We start from the raw sequence: 20,142 nt of genomic DNA on the forward strand, positions 1-20,142 counted from the left end.
TCACACACCATGCACACACTCACACATTCACATACTCACACACCCATGTACCAGGTACATACTTGTGTTCACAAATACCCATTCTCCCTCCCCTCCCCCCACATGGGTCCAGTCTCTCTCATATAAGGACCAGCCATTATCAGAGGTATTCTCATCTCAGTGTGCCAGGGTTTCAAGCGAATTTATAACTCCTGAGCGGCTCCAATGGTCTCTGCAAACGGCAGGCCTTCGGGGTTCTAAAATTCAAGGTCACTTCTCCATCATGGAAACCCCCTGCCTACAGTCAGGCCCCTGGTTCCTATGGTGAGTTACCGCTAAGCTAAGTGAGGACCTCCTGGAGGGACACACCCACTGCTCAGAGGGGCCGAACCACTGGCTTTCAAACCTCTTTAGATTCAGGAGGAAATGTTACACCTCCCACCTGGCAAAGTCAGAATTATAATACATTAAGCATAAACTCAAAGAAAAGAAATGAAAGAGAGAATGAGATGAGAGAGAAGGCCATGGTCTCCACACCCCTTTACCTAAATGTTCTACAGCCACAGGCCCTAACAAGGGCCTACTCCATTTCCTTGGGGGCATCCTGCACTGGCCCCATGCTCTACACAGGGAGCTTTCACTTCCGGTCCTGACGCCCCTCCACAATGCCCAGATGCCTCCACTACAGCCCTGAGAATGCAGAGGCCGGCCATGGCCATCACCAGCAGGGCCAACTGAAAGGCTCCCTTACACAGTGAGTCCCTGCTGGACATGAATGGAAGGGCTAGAGCCCAGGTGAATCCAGGAGAAACCAGCCTAAGGCACGAGGAGATCAGCTGAGAGAAGTAAAGGCATTTCCAGGAAACCAAGGCAGAGCAGGAAGCCTTTCCACAACCCTCCAGTCTGCCCAGGGGCTGGAGGGAAGCGCCAAGAATGTAGCCCGGCAGGTTGCTCAGCACATTCCACCTCCTGTGGGGTCTCCCTCAGCACCTAGACTCCCAGAGACGGAGAAAAAGAAAGAATTCATTTACTTAGAACCAGAACTCCTAGGAGTTCCTCGGGCCCAGAGGAGGGAAGCAACAAGTCCAACCAAGCTCACTGAACAAGTCAAGAACAGACCCAAGATAAGAACCAAGACCTTCTCACGCTCTGCAGGGCGTTTCACTTCCCTAAGCTCAGGCTTCTAGCCCTGGTTCCTCCTCACAAGGCCAAAATGATGAGTAGGCTTTAAAAACTCCCTTCTACCCTCCCTCCGCCCCGCCCCCCCGAAAGGCCAGTGAGGAAACTTGATTACAAACCACACTAGACCAAAAATTCCCAGCTCATTTTCAGTTCTAAGGAATTTTTAAAAACTTTTTGTTGTTGAGAGTATTACAGATATCCCCCCCTTTTCCTTCCTATTGCCCCCCTCCATGTCTTTGTCTATGGGGCATGTATACATATAAGTTCTTTGGTTAATCTCTTTCCCATCCCTATCCCTCTCCCCCTCTCCATTTAAAAAAAAAAATTACTTTGTCCCAATGAAATTTTGGAACCCACAATTTTAAAAGTGCTTGTTGTTGTTTTGTGCCAAGATGGTCATTTCATTCACTTCCTATTATGTAAATTGATGAAATATAAAACTGACCATTGAGGCTTTGGATGAGCACAAGGTGAAGGTCACCACACCATCTGGTATCCAGAGGTAGGAGCCTCCAGGGCCCCACCTATGCCTTCCCAATGCTCCGACCCCAGAAATTTTGTCAGTTCCTGTGGGCTTATTTTTGAAAGACAGGTCTACAAATCCTGTTTTTTGAAACTCTTTGTGCATCAGAAATTTTCAGATTTTAGAAAGGTAATAGAATACATATACCATGTTATGTACACCCCTGGCAAAGTCTGGGGCACACAGCCCATGAAAACGTATTGCTCCCAAGAGGGATAAATGAGAAGCATACAGACATGACTCTTTCTACTGCACTTCACTTTATCACGCTTCCCAGATATTACGATTTTACAAATTTGAAGGTGTGTGGTCACCCCATGTCCAGCAAGTCTGTGGGCATCATTGTCCAACAGCATTTGTTCACTCTGTGTCTCTGTGTCACATTTTGGAAATTCTTGCCATCTTTCAAATTCTTTCATTATTGCTATGTTTGTTATGGTGACCTGTGATCAGTGAGCTTTGATGTTACCTTTGTAATTCTTTTGGGGTGCCACAGACTGGTCAAACTTAATCAATAAACATTGTGTGTGTTCTGACTGCTCCACTGACCAGCTGTTCCCCCATCTCTCCCCTTCTGTTCGGGCCTCCCTATTCCCTGAGACACAATAAAATTGAAATTAGGCCAATTAGTAACCCTACAATAGTCTCAAAGTGTTCAAATAAAAGAAAGAATTGCACATCTCTCACTTTAACTAAAAAAGCCAGAAATTATTAAGCTTCGTGAAGGAGGCATGTTGAAAGCCAAGATAGGATGAAAGTTAGGCCCCGTGTACCAATTAGCCAAGTTGTCAATGCAAAGGGAAAGTTCTTGAAGGAAGTTGGAAGTGCTACTCTAGTGAATACATGGATGATAAGGAAGCAAAACGGTCTCATTGCTGATAAGGAGCAAGTTTTGGTGATCTGACAAGAAAATCAAACCAACCAGAGCTTTTTCTTAAGCCAAAGCTTAATCCAGAGCAAGGCCCTAACTCCCTTCAGTTCTGTGAAGCTGAGAAAGATGAAGAAGCTCCAGAAAAAAAAATGTTTGAGGCTTGCAGAGGTTAGTTCATGAGGTTTAAGAAAAGAACCCATCTCCATAACATAAAGTGCAAAGTGAAACAACAAGTGCTGGTATAGAAGCTGCAGCAAGCTATCCAGAAGACTTCGCTAAGATAATAGATATAGGTAGCTACATAAAACAATAGATTCTCAATGTAGATGAAAAAAAAAACAGCCTTCTATTGGAAGAAGATGTCATCTAGGCCTTTCATACCTAAAGAGGAGTCAATGCCTGGCTTCAAAGCTGCAAGGACAGGCTGACTCTCTTGTTAGGGGCTAATGCAGCTGGTGACTTTAAGTTGAAGCCAGTGTTCATTTATATTCTAAAGATCTTAGGGCCCTTAAGAATTATGCTAAATCTGCTCTGCCTGTGCTCTAGAAATAAAACAACACAGCCTGGATGACAGCATATCTGTTTACAGCATGGTTTACTGATTATTTTAAGCCACTGTTGAGACCTACTGCTCAGAAAATCAGATTCTTTTTAAAATATTACTGCCCATTGACAATGTACCTAGTCACCCAAGAGCTCTGACAGAGATGTTCAATGAGATTAATATTGTTTTCATGCCTGCTAACACGACATCCATTCTACAGCCCATGGATCAAAGAGTAATTCTGACTTTCAAGTCTCATTATTTAAGAAATACATTTTGCAAGACTATAGCTTCCATAGACAGTGATTCCTCTGATGAGTCTGGAAAATCCTTCTGGAAAGAATTCATCATCCTACTGCTACCAAGAGCATTTGTGATTCATGGGAAGAGGTAAAAATATCAACATTAATAGGAGTTTGGAAGAAGTTGAGTCTAACCCCCTGGATGACTTTGAGGGATTCAAGACTCCAGTGGAGGAAGTGACTGCAGATGTTGGGGAAACAGAAAGAGAACTAGAGTTAGAAGTGGAGCCTGAAGATGTGACTGGATTACTGCAATCTCATGACAAAACTTTAAAGAATGAGGAATTGCTCCTGATGGATGAGCAAAGAAAGTAGTTTCTCTAGATGAAATCTACACCTGGTGAAGATGCCGTAAAGATTGCTGACGTGATCACACAGCATTTAGAACACTGCATCAAATTAGTTGAAAGGATTGACTCTGGTATTGAAAGAACTTCCATTGTGGGTAAAATGCCATCCAACAGCATCACATGCTACAGAGAAATTGTTTGTGAAAGGAAGAGTCAATCAATGAGGCAAACTTCATTATTTGAAAAAAATTGCAAAACAAAATGATTAAAGAAATTGCCACAGCCACCCCAACCTTCAGCCACCACCACCCATCAGTCAGCAGCCATCAACATTGAGGCAAGAGCCTCCCTCAGCAAAAAAAATTACAACTCACTGAAGCCTCAGATGATGGTTACCCTTTTTTTTATATATAAATAAAGTACTTTTTAAATGAAGTATGTACATCTTTTTTTAGATATAAAGTTATTGTACACTTAATGGACTACAGTCTAGTGTAAACATGACTTTTGTATGCATTAGGTAATCAAAATTTTTGTGTGACCCCCTTTATTGCCATACTTGCTTTAGTAAGATACTCTGGAATTGAACCCACCGTATCTTTAAGGTTTGCCCCTAAATCGTCTCATGTACAAGCAAGCCAACTTTGCCTCCAAATGAGCTATGAAAAAACTTTAACTTTTCAGCGTACTATGGATTTGGGACTTATAAAAAAGGGAATGCCAGAAAACAGCTTACGACCCCATTTCGTTTTGAAGGGCTCAAGGGCCCAGATTTGAAACCTCAACACTCCCAAACACACACACACACACACACACACACACACACACACACACACACAAACTCACTCACACAGTAAGAACAAGATTTAAAGTGGGAAATCAACCATCTAGTAAGTGCAAAGCTGGATGCTGCCTGGAATCATTATCCTTGTTACACTCCAGTAAACAGCATATCCAGGTTCATTTCAAGAATGAAATGAAGGCTCACACGCTGGAGCTATAACTTCAGAGGAGTGGATATGGAGAGCTTTGCCACGGGCAGACCAGGAATGTGTCTGTTGGAGAAAGGAGAGAGTCCCTGTCCTTCCCCGCCCACCCCCCCACCCCCACCCCCAATACAACAAATAAAGTGACAGAACTAGCCAACACTTTTCAAACACATTTTCTTCAAAATTTGGACAAAAAGAAAGACTGGCATGTTTGATTCATCTATTCCTTACAATATTCCTTCTGAGCCACAAATATCAACTTCAGACACAAAGGAGGAAACACAGCAAACCTAAAGAATTTGCCCAAGGGGGCGCCGGATCCCAAACCAGCGCTCTTTGCTTGCCGAGCACCTGTGGCCCTCGGGTGTTTTCCCAGAACTTCTAGAGCACATTTCCCGCCTCTGGATTTCAAAGGTGTAGGCCGGTTGTAGTTTTTGAAAGGCTGAATTCTCATCCCAGCCTTGGAAAAGCCTTTGACTTTGGGTTTCTCTCTATCATCCATCTATGTATCTATGTATCTATGCATCTAGCTAGCTAGCTATCATCTATTTCTTGACCTAAGTTCCTATAAAATAGAGAAATTAGACTACAGTTGTTCTTCCTGCTTTGACACATAGGAGTCTGCCATTCTGCAAGCCGAGACCAGCGAGCCCTGGGTTCCCATGACTTCGGCTGTCCCAGGGAAGGGTCTAGAAAACAAGCTCTATATAACATGTCTCACCTGCTGGACTCCCCGGCTCAGCCAGGCCATACGCCGCCCCCACCAGAGGCTCAGCTCCTTTCTGCCAGACGGCATTCTCTGGTGAGGTGAGCTGGGCACAGGCCACCAGGAAGGACATCAGCCCAAAGCCAGAGAGACGGGTCACAGGAACGCTTAACCCACAGCCTACGTATATTGTATTTTACCATTTTCAGGTGTTCTGGCAAAGCTAGCTCTGTGAGATGAGGATTTTATCCGACACCTGCGCATGAATCCCACATGTGCTCCTGACATGCACAGCTCCCGTTTCCAGTGTGGGTGGCAGAGAAGGACCAGGCTTTGAGGGCACCCTGACGTGGTTGCAGATACCAGCTCCCAACCTTCCTAAGGAGCTGGCATTATGCAAGTCCCTCTGAACATCAGTTTCCTCAACCAGAGAACGGGACAGCGTCTATTGCAAAAGCTCCTCAGAAAGTTGCTAAAAGTGGAGGCTTGGTGTTCCTGCTGCGGATGCTGTAGGTGGCTCAGGGTGCTGCCGGCCGCACGCCATCGTTGCTACAGGAAGGGCATGCGTTTGGTTGCCAGTGGGAACGTGAGTGTTGACGGTGTGTTGGGGCAGTTGTGCATTTATCATTGTCCCGCATGAACCTAAAATGATTGTACATTTTACCTTATTCCAAAATCTGGAAATCGTCAAACCAAATGATTTTACTAAAGGACATTCGCTTAAAACACAAGCAGACTGCGGTAACGAAGGCATCTGTGAGGCCGAGCCCTACGTGTCCACATCAGTGCGGGGCCTGGGACCTGGGAGGAGGCTGGTGACTCTCACCCCCCCCACCCCCTCCACTGAGCTCCTGCATCCCTTTTTTTTTTTGTCTCTCCCTTTTGTTATTGGCCTTGACTTCCAGCCTTTTTATCAGATGCTCAATAGGAACACGGTTCCCTTTCTGGGAGGGACAGCAGGTTTCTCTGCGCTTTGGGAGGAGGCTTTGGAAACACAGAGCTGTCCCCGTCCCCGGCTCTGTCCCCTGGCTGAGGCTGCCGGGGTCTGCTCCTTCACCTGTCACTAGGGGCAAGGAGCCCAAGGGCTTGTTAGACTGATAGGCCACCGTGCAAGGGCCCTTGAACGTTATGAGATCCAGCCTTCCTATTTCACGAACAGTGGGACGGAAGTAGAGACCTGCCCTGCTCCCACCCAGGCAGCAAGGAGCAGAGGGACCTGGGTCCAGTCCAGGCCACGTGCTTCTCTGCCCCATGCGTCACCCCCCTGCTCCCCTGCAACATGTCAGGTGGAATTCAGGTGCTCCACAGGTGACACTCGGGGAAGAAAACAGGCTGTGGCTCTGAGTAGAGACAGACACCTCCCGAGTCCCCCGGTTCCCTTGGGACACTGCGCTCCACCCGGATCCCTGCTTCCGCCCCTCTGCCTCCCCGTGGAATGAGAGCCACTGCAGGCAGGGACAAGGCCACACTGATCACAGTGTCCTACCTCCTGCAGCACAGGGTTAATGAATGAATGAATGAATGATCTCATTTTGATGCTTCATCCATCCTAAAAGTGCAATTAAACTCTTTGGGGACACTGCATTCCCCAGTTTCATTTTAAATACCTAATTATCCAGGCCATATAGAAGTTTTATTAGAAAGGGAAGTCATTAAACAAGCAGACACCAGACGCAGGCCTGACATAATTGCGAAGAGAAGCGCGTCTGTCGGCAGGGCCAAGGCGGACCCAGTAAGCTCACGGCTGGCAAACGACACACCCGTTTCCAGCACTGGGACTCGCTGGTCCAATGGGGCGCCTAAACCAGGCAAACAGACTCCCACGTTCCCCGGGAAAGGTTAGTGAGAGATTCTATAATTGCTTTCCAACACCTCCACGTTCCTAGATGGGAGTTAGGCTGCCGAATCCACACCGCCCTTGCCTGTGAGCAGCCACCCACCCACCCACACTTCCTGGCCTCACTGCTTCCGTCCCTAAGTCCCTGGGATGTACCTGTCATGCTTTCCCTCCGCACGTTCCATTATGAAAACAGTTCCATTTATTTCCTCGACAAGAGCAGCAATCCATTCTTGTGCAAAGAAAGCTACTTCCAGCATTATCAAACGCTTCCTCCCAGCTCAGAGGTGTCAAGCTCCTATTCATCACTTTTAGAAAAGAAGCCTCGTCAGTGCTGAGCCGAGAGCAGAACCCTAATAAAGTCTCTAAATATTTACTATGAGTCTGAGTTACAACACTGACCAGTTCCACCCCCGCTGAAATCTGCGCACATTCTTCAAGGGCAATTATTTTAGGTCACTGACACGCCAGCCAAGAAAATGACAAGACTGTGTGCAGTGGCACAAAGAGCCGGCGGGACCCAGTTTTAAATTCTGGCCCTGCCACTCGCTAGCCGCTGGGCTCTGTGCAGGCCACCTCACCTCTCCCTGTTCCCTCAACTGTAAATAGGGGACGGGAACAGTAATGCCCGGAAGTTGTACGGAGGATTCGAAAAACAACGTAAATACACACATAGGGTAACTCTGAAAAAACAAAAGGAAGCTAAACATGCTCAGAATAAAAACGATGCAACATTCATTTTCAAGTGTTTTCTGATGGAGGAACCAAGAATATGCCATGGGCAAGGGCAGTCTCTTCAATACATGGTGTTGAGCAAACTGGACGGCCACGTGCAAAAGAACAATACTGGACCACAGTCCTCACATCAGACTCCAAAAGCAACTCGAAATGCATTAAAGACCTGAACGTCAGACCCGAAACCATAAAATCCCTAGAATAGAACCTAGGCCAGTGATGGCGAACCTTTTGAGCTCGGCGTGTCAGCATTTTGAAAAACCCTAACTTAACTCTGGTGCCGTGTCAAATGGAGAAATTTTTTGATATTTGCAACTATAGTAAAACACAGACTTATATTTTTGATATTTATTTTATACATTTAAATGCAACAAAGAAAAATCAACCAAAAAAATGAGTTCGCGTGTCACCTCTGACACGCGTGTCGTAGGTTCGCCTTCACTGACCCAGGCAGTAAGCCCTTTGCCATGGGTCTTGGTGGTGCATTTTTGGATTTGACACCAAAGCAAAGGCAACAAAAGCAAAAAACACATGGAAGGAACGACACCAAATTAAAGCATTCTCAAGGCAGGAACACGTCTTTGAAAACCAGGGCATTTGTTGCCATTTCGAATGTGTTCCTCTTTGAGAAAACAAAGGCCTTGGTGATTCACACGGTGTCCTGGTGCCGTGGAACAGAGCTTATCTGGTGAGAGATAACACAGAGATTAACCAGCAGCGTGAGGAACCTGAGCGATTTTTAACCTTCCCAGATAATGAATGGATCTCTGAAGGCCAGAATTAGTCCGAAGAGCTTCCCGCCACGCTTCTAAGAGGACCCAGAGGCCCAGTAACTGCGAACTCTTTTCTAATCAATATAACTAAATAACAGCAAGTCTAATGTGAGGTGGGCACCAGGCCAGACCCTATAAATACATAAGATAATTTGTTTCTTAGAAGGCAAGTATCGTTACTGCCATTCTACAGATGCAAGAATGGAGGCTCAGAGAGGGTGGGTGTTTTTTTTCAGAGTCTCACAGCTAGGACATCACAGCAGTAAAGTCTGAACTCAGATCTGACTTCAAAATCTGCTCTTTGCAATCATCACCATGTAGCCCCTGAGGAAGGAGTTTGACCAAGATGAAACAGGAACCAGCGGCTACTACGAGTGGATGAGTCAAAACTCAGCGAGGAAGGTAGGGCTGGCTCCCTGCCGCATGCCTCTCTCCTGGCCCTGCTCACAGGGGCTGAACGGGGGGCTCTGCAGCAATCACCCCACCGCTGTGATGGCCAGACCAGGGCTTGCCTAGTGGGCAGGGGCAGGACTGCTGGATTTCAGCCGCACAGCACAGGCTGCCTGCGTCAACCTTAATGGGTGACCCAGTCAAGTCACCAACTCTGGGACCCTACCTTTTCTCTTATGACACCACCTCTCTGACTGTATTACAAGGATCTCTTTCCATGACTGTCTTCACCAGCAGACAACATGCTTGGAACAGTAATTGTACTCACTTTTTTAATCCCCGATTCCCCAAACTGCATTTGGTACAGAGTAGATGCCCAATTAATGAAAGGTACATAAACAAACAGATTCAACGTCAAGGCTGGACAAGATGACTAAAGAATGCCCCTAACCCTGCGATTTTGCAGCTAATTATTCCTAAACCAGTTCTCGGTCTCTGAGCAGTGGGTCAAGGTCTCTTTACCAGAGAGGATGTTATGGGTGCTTCAGGCTTTCAACCTTCCAAAGCACGCTCTCTAGAAACAACTCCATCCCATCCTACCAGCACAAGCCAATGTGGCCACGAGGACAGATGCTGCCGACTGAGGCCCAGATGAGTGACGGCACTTCCTCAGGGTCAACGTTTGACCTTGAGGCTGTTGCTTCTCCGGTCTGTTCATGTGACCATGGTGCTTTTCCAGCTTATTAACAAGCCCAGAGCCTGGGCCATGTGAGGGGAGAAGGGGAGGGAGTGGGGAGAAGAGTGTGGAATGAAGGGAAGTATAAAAAGGGAGAGAAGAGGAGCTTCTCTGGCGAGTGTCACTGACAGCTGCCAGCCGTGACCCTGGGGCCGGGTGCGCTCTGAACAGGGGCTGGCTTGGGAGGGACAGATGGGCTCTCAGTGTCCCTGACTCATCCAGTTGCATCCAGGCCCTGAGAGTAAAAGCAAACTGAATGCTTCTCAGTGCGGAGTGAAAACAGGAAGTTGCAAGTGGCTTCGCTCTCCTCTCAACTCGGGCCCCTACACTTGGGGTCAAGGGACCTATCAGGCAGCTCCCAGCAGCTCTCCTCTGCCTCCGTGGGAGTCCAGCAGCACACAGAGGGGCCGGAAAACTGGGGACCACCTCCCATGAGCCTCGGAGGAAAGTCAGGGGGATGCCAGCTCCATCACTGTCCCATTCACGTCACAAAAACTGAGCACTATGTGCAAACCTCAGCGTGACGCCAGGGAGACAGCTCACTCGGCAAAGTGGGGACAGCCCCGACCCCACAGGGCTACCATCAAGATGAAAGGAAATAACGCCTGCCAGCTCCCCCACCACACGCGACATCTATTATTAGGACCGAGGCAGGATGCTGCCCACAGTGTGCCTGGGACTGTGGTGCCATGCCCGTGGGTGACACCCCCGCCCCCCCCCCCCCCCCCCCCCCCCCCCCCCCGCACAGAGCTGGGAGCAGGAGGGGGTGTGGGCAGGTCTGTCCCCACCTCTTGGCCTTATTTTCCCTGGCAGGAGGGCAGGGCCAGGATGAGGTGAAGCTCTGCTAGCCCCCAGCCTGGCCCAGTGCCCATGTTTATGACTGTTTATCCCAGAGCAAGTAGAAAGGAGAAATTAAAGCCATAAAAGACAGGACAACAGACCAATAAAAACCAGCTCCCAGAAGAGTCAGGAGGAGGAAGGGAGGCAAAACTGTCGCCATGGCAACACAAGACAGTCGGAAGCATGCAAGAAAAACAGCCCCTGCTCTGCCTCCTCGCTTCATGGCAAAGCAAGCCCTGGGTCCCCATTCGGAGCTCAGGGCCAGCCAGGGACCCACCCGAAAGCCCTGGCCCTCAGGCCCAGATGCCCAGCCTGCCCTGGCTGGCACCAACCCTCCTGGTGCTGGCCCAGCACAGGTCCCAGCCCTGCATGGTCCCAGCCCAACTCTGCGCCCTGGGGACTCAAGGCGGTGCAGGGTGATGGAGGCTGGTGAGAGGGGAAAGTTTCAAACAGGGAAAGGAAGGAGGGCCACCGAGCAGTGGGGAGACCAAGGCCCTGAACACCAGCCCTGGGTCCCCTGGAGCAGGTGAGAAACCCAGGGTGTGCGAGGGGAGACCGGTGGCTGGGGAAGTCCTGGGGGTCTGGGGTGGGGTCAGCAAATAGCTTTGGAGATCTTAAATGACCACGTTCTTGGGCCTGGTCCCTGGGAATCCCGGCCAGTACATCAGGGTGGCTGGGATGGACCCAGGGACCACCTGGCCCATCTGACAGAGGCTTCTGGGTCCTTCAGCTGGCAGGAAGACAGGTGTCTCCACCACACCGCCCTGCTGGCCGGGGACCAGCCTTTCAGGAAGTGGGTCGAATTGTTCCCAAAGCTCAGTCAGTCCCTTCTTCCAGATTGGGGGGGGGGGGGGGGGGGGGGGGAGTGGGCGGGGGTGGCAAGGAGGCCTGGGTCCCAGCACAACAGCTTGCACCTGGCTAAGAATCTCTGGGGCAGGTGGCAGGGGAAGGGTCCAGGTGTGCAGGCGCGGGGAGCGCTCACCCCATCCCTGGGTCCCTGGGGCCTTAGGAACTCATGGGGAGCGGCCTCTCCCGGTGGGAAGGGGAAACAGAGGGCAGGGGTCCCCTAGAAAGATGGTTTGGGAGCTGATGATACCTGAAGGGGGGTGGGTGGGGTGGCGGGGAGAAGAGGGGAGTGGAAGGTTGAGGGGCGAGGGCGGAGGTCGGGAACATACCCCGAGGCTGTCCTGGGGAGAAGGGGCAGTGGGCTGCCCAGAATGCCGTCCGGGCGGCGATGGCAGAGGAGAAGGGGGTTAGGACGGGGTCCTCCACGCGCCCGCCCTCCCTCTCCCACGGCTGGGGAGGATGCAGGGCTCCCCGGCGCCTCCACAGCCCGTTCCCTGCAGACCCCCGGCCGCGCCCCCGCCTCGTCCCCGCCGCGCCCGCGCCGCGCTCACCGGAGCCGCCGCCGCCCCGCTCGGCCGCGTCCACCGCTGCCACCGCCGCCGCCGCGAACGCCTCTCCAGTGGCCACCGCAGCCCGAGACGGTTCCGGAGCCCCGCCCCGCCCGCCGCCCCGCCCCGCCCCTGGAGTCCCCACCCCCGCGGGCTCCGGCCTGGTCCTCCCGTGCCCGGAGCTGGTGCCGACCCAGTGCGCACGCGGTCGCCCCTGCCCGTCGCTGGGCCTCGGCCGCTGGGCTTCGCCCTCCCCGGGGGAGCCCGGATCTGCTGTTTCCAGCCCTGGAATTCCTCCATACCCACTCTCCCCTCCAAAAAGACAAACAAGCAAACAATAACAAAAAGCACAGGAAAGGCCCAGCAATCAATTCCTAGATTCACACTCACCCTCAAATAGTGCCCCTGCGCCCAGTCAGACCATCGCAACCCCTATCCCCACCCTCAAATCACCTTGGATTCGAAACCAGCTCCCTGCTCACACTGGTAACAGGTTCCCAGTCCTGGGGGGCGGGGGGGGGGGGGGGGGGGGTAGAGGAGACCACCAGAAAAGTCCTCACAGATGCTTAGTTCAAATATAATTACCCAGAAGAGTCAGTCTACAAAAACACTTTAAAAAACCACCTCTATGATGCAAGGGGAAAGCAGGGATTACCGTGTCATTGTCATGATCATTGTTCTAAAACATCTGCCATGAAGGCTTTTTGCATTAAAGAGAGATTCAGGAAACCAGAGAGGGCTGCCCAGTGCCAAACAGGTTGTGAGTCAGAGCCCCAGTTGGGGGGGGGGGTGGGGGGGGGTGGGGGGTGGGGGGCGGGAGCCGTCCTGCAGGCTCAGGCTTCTCCTGCTTCCTTTTCCAGGCCATCAGCCCGAGCATCCTGAGACATTTATTAGATTCCTACAAGGGGTCTAGGCATGTGCCTGGAGCTGTGCCCTTGCAGGAGTGTGTGGGCTGGTAGCATAAGGCAGGCGGGGCTGTGTGGAGTGTGTTTCCTTCCACGTCTTGCGTGGTCCAGGGTTCGGGTCTGAAAGAGGAGCCGCACACAAATGAAAGAGAAAAGGGACGAGATAATTTGGAAATATTGGGGGACCAGGCGGGCAAGTCCAGAAGGACTTCCACTGATGCTCAGGCCGCTCCAACCTTTTATTTGATCTGGGGTAGCCCTAAGGTAAAGAGGTTTCAATGACACACAGATTAGCTCATCAGCAGACAATTTCCAGAAATAGGCAGAATATCTAATCAACAATAATCAACAAGGATTTACATGAGTATCTAAGGAATTAAGTGAATTAAGGTGGGGATTATGCTTCAGCTACCATTATCTACTAGATTAACTGGGTGGTGCACAGCTCTGACCTTTGCTAGGGCTTCAAAGGTCACTAGCTTTTGGGGGTCTCTACTCTTCTCTGCTAGTGATAGATAGTCTCTACTCTTCGTCTTGATAGATAGTCTCCGACAGGGCTGAGTGCAGGAAGCTTCGGGAGAGCTTGGTCGGGTCCCCCCTCTTTCTGAGCCTCTGACAATCCATAGATGGGTCTGAAAAGCTCCCATGAGCCGCTTGGCATGGCTTCCTGTGCTGGGTTTTGGCAAGAATTCAGACAGGAGCTAGGAGGGCACAGTCTGGTCAGAATGAAATAGTCCCCCCATCGGTAGGGGGCCTTAGGATCCGAATGAACACTTTCCCATTCTTCACGTGTGTCTGCCCAGGCCTGGCATTCCTGGCCCAGCCTCTGCTGTCATTCCCTGCAAGGACGACCCACTTTAATTTGGGGTGGTTCTATTAGAAAAGTTTTCTCGTTCCACCCCCACACCTGCACACCAACATATCAAATTTATTCCGTCCACCTTGAACCTGGCCAGGCTCTGGGAAGGGCAAGGATGAATCAGCCACAGACGCCATTCACCCCATAAAGCACTATCATTTCAGAAAACAAGAGGACTCCTTACTTTCCACCCGCCTGTCCTCAGAATACAGCTTAGGTTGGTGAGAGGAGACTATTTGATGCAGGAAATTTCACTTCCGTGCAGGTAAAGATAGTTTCTGTTTCAGGCACTGAGGGGTACCCTCATGGTATTGCCTAGCCCCCTGTGGAATAACAGGGTTTCGAATTATCAGTGTGGAATTTAACAGTTAAGTGTTTCCTAAGACACAATGATCAGATGAAATAGTCTTTCAGTGTCATCAGTGATACTAATAACAAGTTTAGAGGTTTGCATAATAAAGATTACAGTGAAATGAAGCTATCATTGAGGGAGCCAGGTAGCTTGAGATAAAGTTTCAGATGGTTTTTATTCACAATGTACATTTGCTAAAATGAACTTTAATGTCGTAGTTAAATTAAATTTAAAAGGAACTATTCTAGTTTCAAGGACACCCTCATCACTTATTTGTGTGGGGTTTGTTTTTTTTTTAAAGAGATTTCTTGAGCTTTGGCAAAGTGCCAGGTACTGTGCTAAATGATGGAGCCTGCGCCCAGCCTGGGAGAGTACATGGATAGCTTTCCAGCCCAGTTTGTGACAAGGCAGAATAGGAAACAGATGAGAATAGAGGTATTGGTGGTATGGACCCAGCACGAGAAGGCATTCATTGTGATTGCAGGAAGTCAGGAGCAGACCCTTTTATGTTGAACCTAAGGGATGAGCTAGACTTCCACAGGTAGGAATGGGGTCAAGGACACTCCAGGTAGAGACACAAAGGGATTCAGTGTGGCCACAGCACTAGAGGGACTGGACAAAGTGAGGCTGAGAGTGAAGAATCGAGAAGGCTGCACTTGACCCTGGGAGCTTCCAGGGATGGGCCAGCCTTGACTGGAGCCTCCAATAAAGAGAACAATGATAGGCTAAGAGCACTTGGAGAAAGAGAGGAGGCAGCAGTGAGAATCATCAGAAGAGCACTACCACCATCGCCCATGGATTGTGAGCTGCTCTCCATGGACCAGGCTCCCCTCCCTCACGTTTGAAAAGCATCCCCAGGCTGAGAATAATTCTTGCCACAAACCGGTCCCTGATTATAGTTATTGACTATTAGAATGATCACGGAAGATGGGTGTCCACTCTGGAGATAGAGCAACAAGGGCTGATCCCACCCAAGGCTCCTCTCCATCCACTGAGGTCCATCCTGGGGCAGGTGGAACGAGGCCCTTTCTCAGCAAAAGCCCCCTTGTTCTTTGAAAGGTCATCCCTGATTCTGTACCTTTGCCCCTTATATAGGCACCTAGGATGACTTCCTCCCCACCTTCAGCCATCAAAGACCCCTCCCCCCAGTGCTAACGATGCCTCACCTTAGTGGTGGCACTATGGTAACACTTCTTTTCTCTGTGTCTCGATAAGAAAAGGACCTTATCTGAGACACAGATAAAAGCCCCACTGGATGTGGAATCAAAGCTGAGCATGCATCCTCATTCTGCCACTCACTAGCTGTGTGAACAGAAGTTACTTAAGCCTCTGGAGTTTCGAATTTCTCTTCCAAAAAAATGGAGGTTGATGGGAGGGCTTTGTAGCTGTAAAAGAAAGAATAGGTGTGTGTTGTGTGTGTGTGTGTGTGTGTGTGTGTGTGTGTGTGTGTGCGCGCGCGCGCTCCTAGTGCCTTGAGTGATGCTGGACATGCAGTAAGTGCTACTTGCTACTTTGTGGGCTGATTCACAGCTGAGGACCGGGAGTAGAGGCGGACTGATTCGGTGTCAGAGAGCCCTACAATGTTCTCTGCTTGCTGCTCTATATGAAGGGGTTTCCATTTGTCCTCCTACTTCACTTGTTTCCCCAGGAATCATATAGTGCTTTCCCTCTGGCATTACTGTATTGACTTCCAAAGGTGGCGGGTTTTCTTGCCAATTACAGGACACAGTTGCTTTATGTAACTAGGGGTTTCTAAGGAAACATGGTCAGGCCTCAGAGGGAGTATAACAGATCTGATTATGAATATTGAGCCAATTTTTACAGCTGACATGCTGCACACTTCCTCGTTGCAGAGATCACAGCCCAACCTATGTAGGGAAACTTGGTAATGGCTGAAAACTGTTGGCTATGGCTGAGTTGGAGCCCATGATTTGAATGGGCTTCTTTAGTCACTGAGATTGTCAAGCTCTTTGAGACCACCCTTCCTTTGCACATGGTCCCCTGGGCCTTAAATGGCCTTGCATCCTGGCCCGCTCATTATATTTCTACTCATTTATTAAAATCCCAGCTCAAAAGCGATCCTTCTTTAAAGCCCTCTTCTACTCTTAAGGTCATGTCAAACGTTCTTTCGTGTATGTTTCCAAAGTATTGCCATCACACCTTTACCTTCCCACTTACCAGGCCATGTTGATCACATCAGATTTTACACAGTCCATTTTTGTTATTCCCAGTAGCTATGTTTTATGAAGTTATCAGAAACACTGAACTAGCAAATAGTGAACCATTGCTCCTAAGGGAAATAGAGGGTTAGGTTCCTGTGAGCCTCTACTCCCAACATTTTCATCAACTGATCAGTACATAATCTTGGTTAATACATGTTTCTGTTTAAAGACACCTTACTTAATATACATTGTTGCTTCATTGACATTGAACTCACAGTCAATGGCACTTTAGCTCATATAACTTTGGAACAAAGCTTGTCTAACACAGACATGTTCTCCAGTAAGGCACATCGCAGCCTTCTCACACTTAGAAACACTACATAGCAATTCATTACTATACTTGGGTCCATTTTAAACAGTGAACTCACCAATATAAAGCACAGAAATGTGGAAAACATGGCACTAGTGGATCAGGGAAAGGGTGAGTACACAGTATGAGAGTTGAAACAAGGCAGAACTCTGCCTAAATGGACCTCAGCTAGAAATATGCATGTTGGTGACTCAAGTTTTTTGCTGTACGGTGCACATGGCAAATGATACAGTCGCCAGAGTACTGATTTTGAAGTTACAACTAAATGTTATCGAGTAGGCAAGTTCGCAAATATAGAATTTGCAAATAATGAACATGGATTGCATGTGCCTCCAGACTAGACTAGGAGCTCTTTGCAGCTCAAATCTGTTTTATTGGGCTTTGTGTCTTCTCAGCACTTCTAAGAGCACCTGATACGTAAAAAACAGATGCTCAATATTTGAATGAATGCACCATGCAATCCAGACTTGCATTTCTTGAGGGATTTCCCCCAAAACTTATAAATTTACAGTAATAAAGTATCAAAATGTACTTCTCTCATAGGAATGTCAAGGACTTGATTTGGTTCCTTTCATTGATCTGAGAAGACTCGTGCCTTCAAATGTATGGAACATTCTGTGTGGAGTACATCCCTTGTGTGTGACACATCTGGATACTCCAGATAATGACTTCCAAGATAAGTAAAGATTATGAACAAAACTATCCACCCATTGCTCCCAAAGAGAAAAGGGGGCAATGAATTTGAAGGATCTGAAAAAAAATACAGCCAATGGGCAACAATGAGAAAAATTACATACCCAGGGACAGAAAGGGGACACTGGTGATGAAGCAGAGTGGTAGAGGGGAGCAAAGTGGACAGCTGAAGGCAGGGCCATCACAGGGACCACGCAGGAGCTTTGCAGAGAGGTCAAGATTTGAACCAGAGCCCTCTCCCTCACCTACAGCAGAATGACTTTGGGTAGGATTCTCAACTTCCCTCTTTCTTGATATATATTAATAGGACTTCCCATAAAGGGCTGTTCATGCAACTGACATTTATTGAGTGCCTACTGTGTGCCAGGTAGAAACATGAATGAGGTCATGAACATGCACATAATAAATGAATGCTGAACACAGGCCTGATGTAACTTAGCTACCAAATTTAAAAAGTGATTTTAATTATTTACAATAAATTATGTCTACTCTCATTCTCTCTTCTCTTTCCTTCTCTAATTTGCAAGATTTCTATGTATGGCTTCTAACCCCTTCTGAGTCCAAACCCTCTGATACCTTTTCAGAGGTCAGTTCATCTCAATCTCTGTCTGGCCAGGTAAATCCAGGAATGTTTGATTGCATCAATTTTTGGCATCTTGACAAAATGAGTCAGCCCCTCTAGGGGAGTCTACCTCACCACCCACAAAGCTTACACTGTCTCCAAACTCACCATCAGCAAAGTAATGACACATGTACAAGGGCCTCGCAGCAAAGGCTGAGAGCATTTTATAGGCATCACCCAGTCATCTAGGTAGCATCACAAGCAGGTAAGTAGGGGTCACTTATGACTGTACCCATTTTATAGCCAGGAAAATGAAGTCTTGATGTAACTTCTCCAAGTCATCAACTGCATGTCAGCCACAACCACAAAAATAAAAGACAGGTGCTATGGCTCCTTGAATTTAGAACCAAGCACTGAATTCCTTGGACAGCCTGACCTTCTTCCTTTTTTCTTTGGGAAATTTATCAGTGACCAAGCAGGCAGGCTGATTTAGGTATAAGTCAGTGTTCTCTCTCTTACTATCAGTGATTTTTGTCCAATGTAGGAAGCTAACATCCCAACTGGGTGCTAAGACCCTGTTAAAATTGCCACCACACAGAATGGTTAACTCCAGAGAGCTTTTTTCACAAGGCCTGCTAGTAATGTATGAATAGGCTTAAATGCACACAACTAATATATGTAACCATCACATAAATGGCTCTTTTAATGGTTTTCAACCTATTGTGTTGCTTTTTAACTCTTTAATCACTTGAGAAATGACTTAAAATAATGATGCAGTAACTTTAAAATATTCAGAACTCACATTTTCCTTCTTTTTGCTATTCTCCCTTGAGCCACTATGCAGATCAATCCTATCAGCTCTCGCCTGAGTCATTTCTAGTTATTTCTGATTGGTCCCCCTGCCTTCATATTCATCTCATCCAGTCCACTGTCCATCCTGAAGCCCCAGTAATGTTTCTATATGTATATGATCATCATGACAACCCTTTTATTCAGACCTTTCAATGGCTCCCCACCACCTCAGTGCAAAGTCTTACATCCTCTGCAGAATCCATAGGTCATTTGTAATCTTTCTTGCATGGTTTTTCTTTCATTTCTTTTCATTTTGGAATTCAAAATAGTAAATCACTCCTCTGCTTTCTTGTACCTGCTGGTTCCTCTCCCCAGAATGCTCCACTCCTCACTATCAAATGGATAAACTCCAAGTTATCCTCCCAGAAGGAGAAACACCACCTTGTAACAAAGTCATCTCTGAACTCTGAGCCTCAGTCCTCTCAGGCCCAGGAATTCCTACACTTTCGCTCAGAGTGTTTTAATTCCGCCCGTCACTGCTGGGCTCCTGTGTTCCCAGGGCTTGACAATCTCACGTAGACACAATAAACAGCCACTGAGTTGCTCTGAGTTAAACCAAATCCCTCAATAAATAGAGATTAGAAAAACTGCCCTTTCAAGTTATTTCTGGGAAAGCAAAATATACTCAAACCTGCCAGAGCCACACAGGACCTTCTTCATAAGAGTACGATTCCAGAGTCCTTTTCTCCTTTGCGGCAGATAAAACAAAACTCCTATAATGAGCTTTTCTAATTGTGTGATCTCAAAATAAAATCCGCATTAGCGATTACTAATCAAATCCAACAAACAGATCTCGTCTTCCGATGCTGAAACACTTCCTTTCCTCCTATGCCAAGACCTCTGCATGGTCTTTGTTTTAATTATACTAAGCATCTTTTTGTTCTTCCTCTTGGACCTTTGCCTGGGAGGGTGGGGCAAGCTGTAAATAATAGTCATCATCATTATAAGAAATATTACACAGTCTATTTTTAGAGCCGCAGACCAACTCACAGGCATGCCCAGCGCGACCCCGGTAGAGCGGCAGTGATTTCTTGGGAAGAGTCTTGGGCTCTTGAATATTTCACCTGTCTCATTAGTGTCACTCACATGGCATGACTGCTCAGATGGCAGCTGCTTCAGCCAATAAACCCTGTCAAACTGCTTCCCATCTGTTCAGAGGAAATGGAAGGTTTTAGAAAATACGGCGATTTTTAGGTTGTTATTCATAAACACAATTGGTTTTCTGAGTTCCACATTTCTCTACATACAGGCTTCCATGAATCTACTTAATATAGGTCTAAGAAATAATTGGAACAT

The 20,142-nt window shown here is 48.1% G+C and overlaps 1 protein-coding gene across 2 annotated transcripts in view; it reads right to left on the reverse strand.

The window, feature by feature from the left end:
* The window catches only part of CYRIA (CYFIP related Rac1 interactor A), an 85,986-nt gene extending 73,803 nt beyond the window's left edge, over positions 1-12,183 (reverse strand). The window contains exon 1 of one of the 2 annotated variants that reach the window (XM_070428705.1): positions 12,095-12,183. The gene's annotated coding sequence lies outside the window, so the exon portion shown is untranslated. The remainder of the gene's footprint in view (positions 1-12,094) is intronic. The other variant, XM_070428706.1, reaches the window with a different exon arrangement.
* Between the last annotated feature and the right edge of the window lie 7,959 nt (positions 12,184-20,142).

The sequence above is a fragment of the Myotis yumanensis genome, unplaced genomic scaffold (assembly GCF_028538775.1).
Source record: "Myotis yumanensis isolate MYYU_CA2020_CCGP unplaced genomic scaffold, mMyoYum1.0.hap1 SCAF_11, whole genome shotgun sequence".
NCBI lineage: Eukaryota > Metazoa > Chordata > Mammalia > Chiroptera > Vespertilionidae > Myotis > Myotis yumanensis.